The sequence below is a fragment of the Dreissena polymorpha genome, chromosome 1, assembly GCF_020536995.1.
Source record: "Dreissena polymorpha isolate Duluth1 chromosome 1, UMN_Dpol_1.0, whole genome shotgun sequence".
Taxonomy (NCBI): domain Eukaryota; kingdom Metazoa; phylum Mollusca; class Bivalvia; order Myida; family Dreissenidae; genus Dreissena; species Dreissena polymorpha.
In genome coordinates, this window is record NC_068355.1 from 82,556,856 (window position 1) to 82,568,899 (window position 12,044).

Consider the following 12,044-nt stretch of genomic DNA (forward strand, 5'->3'; position numbering starts at 1 on the left):
GAGCAGTTTTTAAATAGTAGTACATATATACTTGAAACGTGTAAACTTTATTAAATACCGTTTTGTTGGGTTTATTATAGATCTTCCGCGACTGAGACTCTCTTATAAATGGACCCCTGAGGATATACGTTCTAGTAATCCAACTTAATGAACTTCGAGACTAACACGCGTTCAGATGAATTTTCTTTAACTAACGCTGCAATGTCCAGATGCTTGGTTTGCAATGTCCAGATGCTTGGTTTGACTGAATTTTTATCTTAATTTTGCGTGGGTTTGTGTTTCGGGAAGACCGGAGTAAGCGGTAGAAAATTGCCCTATAGGATAACAACTAACGAGGAATGGAAACTGGCCGGGTCATCTTGGGGAGAGCTTATTAACTGCGATGGGCACCAAAGATCTCGGGTGCAGTTTAAGCAGAGCATGAGCTTCAGGAGTTCATCTGTTAGTCATAGCACGTCTTTTGAGGACATTGATAGACGTGTGGGACGTGGAGTAGCCATGAGCTTACTTACGTGGAAGCATGTTTGTGCGCGTTACGAACCTTGTAAACACCGTATTTATTAAAGATCAGGCAGGGTCCCAATTTAGAATATCTCAGCGTGTGTGACGTGTCTACTATAGACCGCGGTCTCGATGAGTTATCATAACGCCTGTTTTGTGTCCATGCAAAACTAAGTATGTCAATGTTCCGTCTCAAGTTATGCATTTATCTTATCAAGACTGTATTAAGGCATTCTTCATTCAGGTCCTTATCACCCCCTAAAGTTTTTTGCGAACCTCTCTATACTCCGGTTGAAACTGCATATATGCATGTATAAGCTTAAGTCAGTACAACGTGGCTTTTGAAAAAAAGCAAATTTGTATCTTATATTGGGCAATCCTGTTCCTAGGCTCTGACCCCCCCCCCCCCCCCGCTGGCTGTAGATTAAGGATTTTTTAATGAGCCTATTGCACATGAAACGACCCACAGTAAACTATCCATCCACCGCACACAAAAGAGCATATGTGTGTTATTTTCCCTGATTTACAAGGGGATTGCTGATTTCCCCGCCAGAGATATATAGGATCTGGCACGAGTTGTCATGTCATTCCATATTTTATTATATACCTGTTTAATGCTTTTAACAAAATACAGGTTGTATCAATCGTTGAAATAAAAATCCCGTATTACGCTACTCGCTGTTTCCAATTCCGTATTTCCATACTAGCCGGACTACTTCGACCCATTTAATGACGTCACATTACACGCACCGAAAATATAAATATTTTATATTACGAAATATATTACGTAGTACATCGTGTGACGTCATTTCTGTGACAAAACACAATAGTTTTATCTAAACTCTGTAAGGACTTGTCAGACGTGGTGTTTTTTAACAGTTAACTATGTGTTAAAAACGTATTTTGAAGTGTGTGTTTATCGTGCATAAATGTATATTTCGATAGGAATACAATAAAATAGTGTGGTTTAAACTAAGTTTCGATAAAGACATGGAAGATAGAAGTGGAAGTGCATATCGTTTAAACATTTTTGTTATTAACATCGGATTAAAGTTGTCAACTTAATTGTTATAAAAATTGGATTAACGATGGCATTAAGGTAAGCGTGTCGGAAACCTGTGTTTTCCCGGTTCGAATGTTTACACGTTAATTTACATAAACTGTTTTCATACGCGTCTTAAATAAACTATGGCGTACCGTTTTAGTCATTGTTTTGTCAGTTTTGTTAAAGTAAAAATACATTTGTTAACTGTTTTCGTTAGTTGTTGTTTATAATAAAAGGAATATTACGCTAGTCAATTGTTCCAAGAGTGTGTATCACTCTCGTGGCTTGTGCTATTTCGCATCACACTCGAGGCTCCGCCTCTCGTGTGATACGTCATCACACAAGCCACTCGAGTGATACAAACTCTTGGAACAATTGACTAGCGTAATATTCCGTATTTATTAAACGAGTTCAGGAATTTTGTTAGTAAGCGAGCCTTTGGCAAGCTTACTAACAAATTTCCTGGACGAGTTTAATAAAATATGGTATGATATGACAACGAGTGTCAGATCTTTTTTATCACATGTTTTTAAATGAGCAAATTAAATATTACATAAATATTTACGCAAACATAATGATTAATCCCGAATGTTGTTTATATATCGTGACGTCATTTTACGTTGCAACGTCATTTCAGCAAAATAACAAAATGCGATTCATTAATAAACGAAAACTAAGCCAATGAAAACGCTTTAAATGTTGTATTACACATGTGTAATAAAAAAAATGTTATTGTTGTATTACATGGGAAACAGGGTATAGCATGTGATAAAAGCTCTTATTGAACGTTTCTTATCGCCCCGACTTAATTACCACAGGAATAATCAAGATTTGCTTATATTCTCTAAGGCAGATATAAAATTCATACCGGATGTCACAATGGTCGCGATTTTGAATATAACAAAGGCGGTTCTTAATGCAGCGGAGAGGCTAGACCTGTTCTGGAAAACATCCATAAGTATACATAAGTAAGTCAATTACCCCATTGTGATTCTGAAGGCTTCATCTTTCGATGGTTGTAGTAACAAGTCTTTTGATTGGAAAATGAAAGAGAAGCAAATGGAAGCAACTGATACACAAGGTCTGAAAATTGCTGACGTTAAGGATAATCATAATTAATTTGAAGGTCTAGGTCGAAGTCCCATAACTTCGCCAAAATCAATGGAACGGAACGAAACTCATACTTCATCTGTAAGTCATGTAGGTAGACTTACACTCCAAATATCAAGTAAACATATCAAAGCGTCTTGAAAAAGTCTGCCAAATGGAAAGCCGGATGGACAGATGGACGGACGAACAGTGCGACTGCAACATGCCAACCTAGAGTTGCGTTTGAAAACTCCGGAAAACGGTTATTATCGAGTGTGTTTTTTAAGTCCCATGACGATAACGTCGACAAAAATCAATGGATCGGAACGAAACTCACACATCATCTGCAAGTAATTTAGGTAGACTTAGATACCCAAAATCAGAAATATCCGAAAGCATTACGTAAAACACCTCCAGAAACGGTCATTATAAAGAAAACTTCGAAGACCAATCTTATGTCTGAGTTGTAGAAGATTGTGATGGTTCATCTGTGTTGATGATAGTGAAAGTAAACATCTGCTGTAGATGATAAACATGTTATTAAAAATTTACTTTGAAGCTTGAATTCTAAAAAAAATCATTGTTTTACTTGCGCACTTTTTCTTATGACAAATGAAATTTTGAAAGCACGCAGCTTTACAAAATCACGTTAACGTCACAAAAATATAATGAAATAGCCCCGTCACACCGGACTGGCGTCCTTACGGCAACCTAAGACTGTGTTTCTGGAAATTTCTGATTGTCGTAGTAAGGACGTCAATTAATGATTTTTTCGATAAAAATGCTGTTTTTCGCCTTCCCACCACACCACCGTCCTGGTTTATGGCGTTCTGCGCGTCCTCACGGCGTCCTTAATACGTTCCTGGCGACCTTACCGCGTTCGTACTGCGTCCTTACGGCGACCAAAGCCGACCATACGGCGTCTGAGCGGCGTCTTTGGCGTTCTTACTGCGTTCTTGTTGCGACCATAGTCGTTCTGAGGACGCAATAGACGTACAAAGGACGTACTAATGTCGCAATAAGGCGACCTTTACAGCGACCCTACCACGTCCCTACTACGACTACTGCGTCTCTACGGCGTCCCTACGACGTCCTTAACAGAACGCCGTAAAACGCCGGATTTCGGCGACTACTTTAATGCTCAAAGTGGTCGCCGTGGACTCGCGTCCTGAGCAATTTTCGGCGTCCTCACTGCGTCCTCTTGCGTTCTTACTGCGTCCATCCGGCATCTATGGCGTCCTCACTGCGACCTGGGTCGCCGTAAGGACGCAGTAAGAACGCCAGTCCGGTGTGACGGGGGTATAAATAGCACAGTAAGCATAGTATTTCGTTTGGTAAGCATATTATTCTGTTTGCAGCATATTCAAAAATATGATTAAATGTATTAAATAAAATGGCAAGAATTCCACGGTGTAAATAATATCGTCACATGTCTTTTATTACGCACACCAAACGATAGCGTTGAGTATATGAGAAAACATATAGTAAAAAAATAAATAATAATATAACAATTAATAAAAAAAGAAAAAAAGATAACTCTTGATCTCTAAAGAGAAAATGTTCTCCAAAACATTCGCCCAATGCGGAATTCTTTCACAACAGTTATTTCTCACAAAACCTTTTAGGAATGAGCTGTTTGTAGTTTTAAAGTCATGTCCCCAATTAAAAGTTATGTCCCAAAATTAGGGAAAATTAAACAATAGTGATTTTAATTATATGTTTAGTTATATTTGTATGTATTTTTCTAGGTCCATAATGTGTATTATAAGAGAAAATTATATTTGTACATCAAATTTCTCGAACATTACGTAAGTAGCAACATATTTGTGGACGGTTTTCCTTCAATAACTTGTTTTATCCCGACTTCTACGATCTTGGGTAAAAAGCCGAGGGATGCACAAACACTGTAGATCCAACTATCCTCGCTTTAGCCCGGTTAGCTCCAGTTTACGCATGTCCCCCCGCCCCTGTCAATATACTATATTGACTTTCCTTTCAGCCTCAGGATTTAATTTTCACCGGAGAACTCTGATTGGTTAATGCTTAATTTAAATACTATACGATTTGCTAAAGACGTCCAATCATCGCGCCAACAGATAAATATTGGATTACATTGGAAGAATATTTCAGCACTGACAAATTAGCAGGAGCAGTGGAGACAGACATATCATTATATCTGTACTTAAAATAATATACCACTTGCGATGTCGGTAACGGTGTTTTCAATCGCGTTTCTTACCATATGCATGTATGGTATGTACCTTTGCAATTTACATCAAATAAAATACGTTGTACAGGACAATACCTGATTTAAAAACGGGTATATATACCGGAGTATTACAAATTCGGGGCGGATTTCCTGTTCTGCGGACTGCGCGAAGGACCCTTGGTGCCTGGCATTTGTCTATGACGAGGCGTTACAAACCTGTGACCTATCATCATTCACAAAAGCAACACACGGTTCACGGTTGTTCTATCAAAAACTTGAAGGTAAGCGGTACGTGTGTGAAGTTAGCAAATAAACCCACTTATTCACAAGTATCGGTGCATTTAAATATTTATATTTAAGAACATTGCCCTTCATCTCTTTTACCAGCATTATCTCAATTAACATAATATTTAACTAATAAAGGCGCTTTGTAAGTTGAATAACGTTGGACGTTGAGATATTTTATTTTAGCTATTTATTTTCTACTTAAAATCCCGTTTTAACTGTTAATGTTTACAACGTTCTATGTTCGTTTTCATAATCCTAAACAACAGGTCTCCTTAAATATGAACATATGACTTTACAGACTACATTCGGGTAGAGAACCAAAGCACCAACCACGAGATAACTAACGTCAACAATTAAAATTGTCGAAAAAGACAATTATTCCTGACGTTTCCCAATCAATCCATGTTGATTTTAAACGACTTGAAAAAAACTTGTCAATACTGCACTCGCAGTTGGACTATTCCAACGCAAAAGAAATCTGACAACATGTATATCACGGCGTATTGGTCCCACTCTCTGATGAAACGGTAAAGCGGTATCCCTCTCGGATGCGGTACCGGTCATTCTCGGATAAAAACATGGTTCCGTGATGTAGATTGGTTCTTGAATGAAACGCAGTACGTCAAAAGCGAGTATTGCACGGAATATCACAATCGTTGACTTGGGTGTATGTAGTTCGTTTTAATTTTCCATTAACTGAAGTTAAGATGTAAGCCACACAGTGTCACTTTTCAATTTTGACAATCGCATCGTTGTGTTGTTAATATGATTTCCATTTAAAACAAATGCGCTTAGGCATTCAATGTACATCAGAGGCGAATTAGTTTTAACGATCGAGTATTCAAAACTCATATTCATATCTGGAACGTATGTGAAAATGTCAGAAAATTGTCATTTTTGGTTTGCATGAAGCACAGGTATTCCCCTCATTTACGGGATTTCAGCCCACAGGTAACGTCTCTGATTCTCCTATAAATGCATTTGCAGGGATATTGCATTTGATTTGCCTGGAAGACGACGTTTAAAAGCAGAGGAAGTCGAAAAGATCAGACGTATAAAGACACTCTGGCGTGGCCAGAGGGTGTCATCCCGTGCTCTTACACGAGTACGGCGAAACACAATTTGAGCCTACCGAAGACTTGGAATTGAATTGCATGACCTTGATTATATAATGAACTGTGTTTGATCAATTTGAGGAATTTAACATCGAACATGCTGAAAATTAATATTCGTCTTATCTTTATTTGTCTTTATTTGTACCAAATCTGTAAGGGTTTACCGACGGCTATAAAGTATTTTATATCAGGAATTAATTAATGCATTAAAGTATTTACTACAGGATGGCTTAAACAGACATCGTTTTTAAAGATTCTCATGTCATTGAAACATCATGGGACGGACATATTCCTCGATTTCAATCAATTTAGGGGCCATAACTCTGGCATTGCCTAGCCGAACCCGTCAACACTTCAACTTGAACTACTGCAGCATGATAATAAACATTTATAAGTTTAATGAAATTGCAGGCGATAATTTCAGGATTAAAACAGCGTTGGACAAACTTTTCTTAATTTCAATCAATTAAGGGCTCATAACGCTGGACTTCGATCCAGACATAATTTACGCGTGCAACGTCGCAATATGAGTATACACAGTTAATGTAAGTTTCTTGAAATTTCACGCAACAGTTACTTACAAACAGCTCAGGAAGAATGGACGGACAAAACCAGCTAATATCCCTTCACCATTGGTGGAGAATAAACATGCAATACCTTAATAGTAAGCCTGCTCGAAAATCATACGTACGAAAGTAAAAGGTATATATTTATTCATACCGTAAAAATATAATTCATTAAACAAGAGCGACTTATTTAGATACATTGTGTGTATAACACGCTCCTTTTGTTTGACTTATTTACAAACAAATCTTGGAATTAACAACATAAAAAATAAAACATAGATATTTTTATGTGAATGCTTATATTACGGCTGTCGTTTTAAATATTAGGGAAATTATCTTCTTCATCAATTGTGCAGCGATTTCCACGAACTCAGTCTTATTTAACGCAAAAATAAATTTCCTTACTGGAAATGTACATATCTTGCAATCCTTTTACAAATGCTGGGTCAAATTTTAAGAAATAAAACGATACACAACTCGTGTGGCCTATTCGTCATCGATATGACCGTACTAGATCTGAATTTCTATAGCGGCAACCTCACGCTTATTGTGTAATCGTATTTGAAACAAATACATGTCTGTAAATTAGAGAGCAAACGTGTCAGATCAAAGAGTACGCTAAGAAGACCATTGACTGTTATAGTTCGTTTGTATGCCAGCTTAAGTAGACCAAAAAATTTACTGCCGGTAACTTACTAAATTAATATTCGACTTAGCTGGCAATGCAAAATATGCTTTCACGCCGATTCTTCGTGCCAGATTATCTTGGAATACATGTACGGTACGCTTAAATAATAAATCGTCACTTGAATTAACAAAAATACGACCAGCTAGCTAAACTTTTCAGGCTAAGGAATACACAAAATTGGTGTGTTTTTGATTGCCCGACCGACTCTAATGTGCATACCTTGTCTTACATTTATAACTTAACAACCAAAACATTCAATCATTATTTCTTCGCATGAGATTTCACACCTATTGTACATGTTATATGCATGGACATGGTAACATGTATGTGGTGATGTTCTATCAAGTGTTAAGTATCATGCAGAATAAGATTTCCAGCAGTGTGTTTGCGATGGATATCTTACCAGTATATGCATTTGCTTAATATGTTGGCTTAGTTATGTTTATTCAGATGTTAAACATTGGGTTGGCACACTCATTTATAGGTTTTAAAAATACCGACCCTGAAATGTTTGGGGATGATACATGAAACAGTTTTCTAAGTCAAAATCTGGCCCCGTGTTCACAAAACTTTTTACTGTCATCGAAAATCAATTTTGCATGACATTGAAAATCGATTTCAATTTGCTTTGTGAAAACGGGGCCTGGTTTGCATATGTTGATTCGTTTCACCTTAAACCTTCAATAGCATGTTACAATGACTAGCTTAATTTTGTAATTAATGCTTAAAATAGTGTTATGATTAAAATAAAAACTAAACAGTTGTCATTAAATAATTGATATTGAAAACGAATTATCAGTCGGGGTTTTCACTAGTTTCTGGATTTCATTTAAGCAACAGTAGACCAACTTCATCCAAGAGGTTGCCGGTTCAGGTATAATTATATATTTGAGATTGATACTCGTGCTTCAGAAAAGCAGAAAGTAAACACATGTTCGATATTTTGACAATGTCAAGTGTCTGTTCTCGTTTTAAACCATATTTACTATTATTTTATACAACTTTATTAAAACCGATCAGATGGTTGCGTTATTCACGCAAAAAACATTTAAAAACATTCAAAAAAACATTCAATTTTGAATATTTAAGTAACCACTAACGAAGCATAAAAAAACAACATAAGAAAGTACAAAGCAAAATGGTTATAATGTTCCGTGTAATACTTACTTTGAATGACGCGTGTCCATTTTTAACAACAGATTGTTGTTTTGTGTACGACCATCTACACAGAACCAAGCAAAATAGTTCTCATGTGCCGTGCAATACTTATTTTGAATGACGCGTGTCCATTTTTAACAATAAATTGTTGTTTTGTGTACGACCATCCACACAGAACCATGATTCTTTTTCCGAGAATGACCGGTACCGCATCCGAAAGGGTTGCCGATATACGTTTCATCCGAGAGGGGGACTGGTATTGTTATTCACCGTGTGTATACTATGTTATACAAAACTGTAATGGTTACTGGCAAGGTTGTTTGTCACAAACAGACCACGATTGTTTGTTTATAAATATATTATTTTACATTTTATCGAGAACACATTTTATGGAACTGGAGAATGTTATCGGTGATTCTTCTCTGTTGGGCAAGTTCACTCGGAGACTGTGTACTGAAAATGTAATACCTTCATTAAATACCGTACTTTTAAAATTTATATATTCGAATTCTTCAAATAATTTATTAATTCCCAGCGACTTCGCTAAAACAAAATTTAATTGTTATAAAGTACCATCGTGAGGCGTCACGTGCAATACCAACAATTGCATTAAACACATTCGAACTAAGTTTGTCTGCACTCAAGACATATACATGGTCGTAGCGTGAATCGAAAATTGTTATTCTAAAACAGCCAAGTTTCGTCTTAATGCGTCAAATGCGCGTGCTTTATTTGCCCATTAAGATTTGTTGAACAATATAAAGTCACATATAAAAGTAAAAAACTCGACTTGCCTTCATAAAGACTAATACAAGAAAATTTACCAAGCAAATGCCAAGTTTCTTTACCGTCTGTATGCGCTAAATGCATGTGATTAATGATCACACTAGGCGAGTTTCAAAGCTCCATTTCAAATGACCACATTTTCCAGATTTCGACGGTACTGCACTGTACCACCGTGTTTAGGAACATTCACTCTGAGAAACGGATTCAGAACGTTATACAAACTTACAGTTTAACATATCAATCATCACTTGTGAAAACTATGCATTACTAAAATAACTACTATTAATATCATGAATAAGAACACTTCCTTAAAAAGGGTATGCACGATTTTTATATGTGTTAAAATGTAATATATTGATAAAAATATGTCACAATAACACAAAATAGGCAAGAAAAATTATACATTGAAGACGAATTTCATAAAATGCAGCAAAGACACATTAGCGCCCGAGCCGATTGTGACCACAGGCAGCAGTATCATAAAAAAATAATTGCCCCCCCGGACCATACCCCCCCCCCGAGCTTACCCCAGGGGTTCCAGATTGTTAAATGTACACCTATTGTGTATGGTTTAACTTTCCAACAACGAATATTGACAAAAAAATCACAGTTTAAAAAAATACCCCTCTTATAGGTATTGTATATACACAAGGTATGAAACGCACTATATGCCTATTGCTGAAAGATTGTGGAACACTGGACGTGACCTTTTTCATCGAAAACACACATGTTCCCATGCAGTTGCCGACAAAATGCAACTGGATTCGTTAAAAGACAGTAAAAGCAACGAGATTACACTACTAACCGATCTCCTGCTCGGCTAATAACTTTAATATTCAATTAAATTTAACTTTTTCGCTACATGTCTGTGTTTTGCTGTCATATTTTGTCGATCGAATGCTCGGTTCTAAAACGCCATATCATTGGCCTACTCAATGAGAACAACCAACCAGATGACGCGTTGTAAAATTAAAATGGTGTACATGTGTAGATGAAACACCGAGTGACATATAGCGAGAAAGTCAAATTAAATATATAATACCTATAAGAGGGGTATTTTTTAAATTGTTATTTTTTGTCAATATTCGTTGTTGGAAAGTTAAACCATACACAATAGGTGTACATTTAACTATCTGGAACCCCTGGGGTAAGCTCGGGGGGGGGGGGGTATGGTCCGGGGGGGGGGGGGGGGGCAATTATTTTTTTATGATTCTGCTGCCTGTGGTTCATGCATGATATACATGCTGGCGAATTCGAAGGTGCATACATTTTTCGACACATGTTCTTCTTAACTTTTATTTTAATTTATATTCAAATATATATTTAATAAGTTTTAACACATTTTATATAAATTAATAAATATTTGACAAAATCGTGCATACCCACTTTAACGAGATATAATGCTGAATTGAGTCAGATAGTTTAATGGTATAATATACAAAACAGAGTAAATAGATTTGACATATCCTTCATTTACATTATTTTTAAGCATGGACTTAATAGGGTGAAATCTTTAACCGGCGGACAGTATCATCAATTTACATAATATTGTTTTAATCTGCTGTACATTGTTAATGTGCTAAATGGGTTGATCATTTCCTCCCAATTTCAATATCTGCATGTTTTATTTTAATTCGGATAATAAAATATATATTATATAATACGATTTACGATCTAATATATATTAGTTTAGATTGTTAAAATACGGCAATATACGGTCTATTAAATTCAATTAATTCAACATATGTGTGTAAGTATTTGATTTGTGTTGTTGTTGCAGACTTGACAGACGTGTCAGCAATTGCAGCATGGGGGTTATCAATATGGAAAGAAAGCTCCATTGCACCCCTTACAATCGACGGGAACTATGGAACAGTACATTATTTTTGTTTTGCATCGTTACGTGCTGCTGGAAACTACTTGTTCGTACAGCTGAAAAAGATATCAAATCTGGTGCACGTTGACATCCTATTCCGGACAGACCTTCCTGATTGGGCGATCGGTTGGTAGTTTCTTTTGATGAGCACTTGTTTGGATTTATATTTGAATTTTTAATATTATGTATAGCCGATTATCATTATTTTGAAGATGATACAGTATAATAATAGTGTTTTAATTTTGCAATTAAAATTTCCAAAATACAAACAAATGTTAAATATTTTACCTAGTACTGATTACACATTATTGGATAGTGTTCACCTTTCCAGCAGTTGTCATTCTGTCGAATGTCTGGTTTATTGTTATAGTAAGGAATGCAATGTTCACCTTATTTCAAACGGAAATATCTTAAGTTTCTTTATGATATTGTACTTCGTGATTTATATCTTATAGTCAGGAATACAGATATAACCGTGCTGGTAGCCAACAGTCAGGCGGAGTTGGATACCAACCGATCAAAGGTCTGCGGTAATTACGCTGGCCCACAAGCAGACCCGCACCTGCCAGGAAGAGTCAAATGTGCTCCAAATACCACTGGGAAATATGTCCAGTTTTTTCATAATATCAACGACTATTTGAATATTTGTGAAGTTTTTTTCTATACTAAGTGATTAACAAGATACTTCCACTGTTACGGAATGCAGCACCAGCTTCTCAGTTA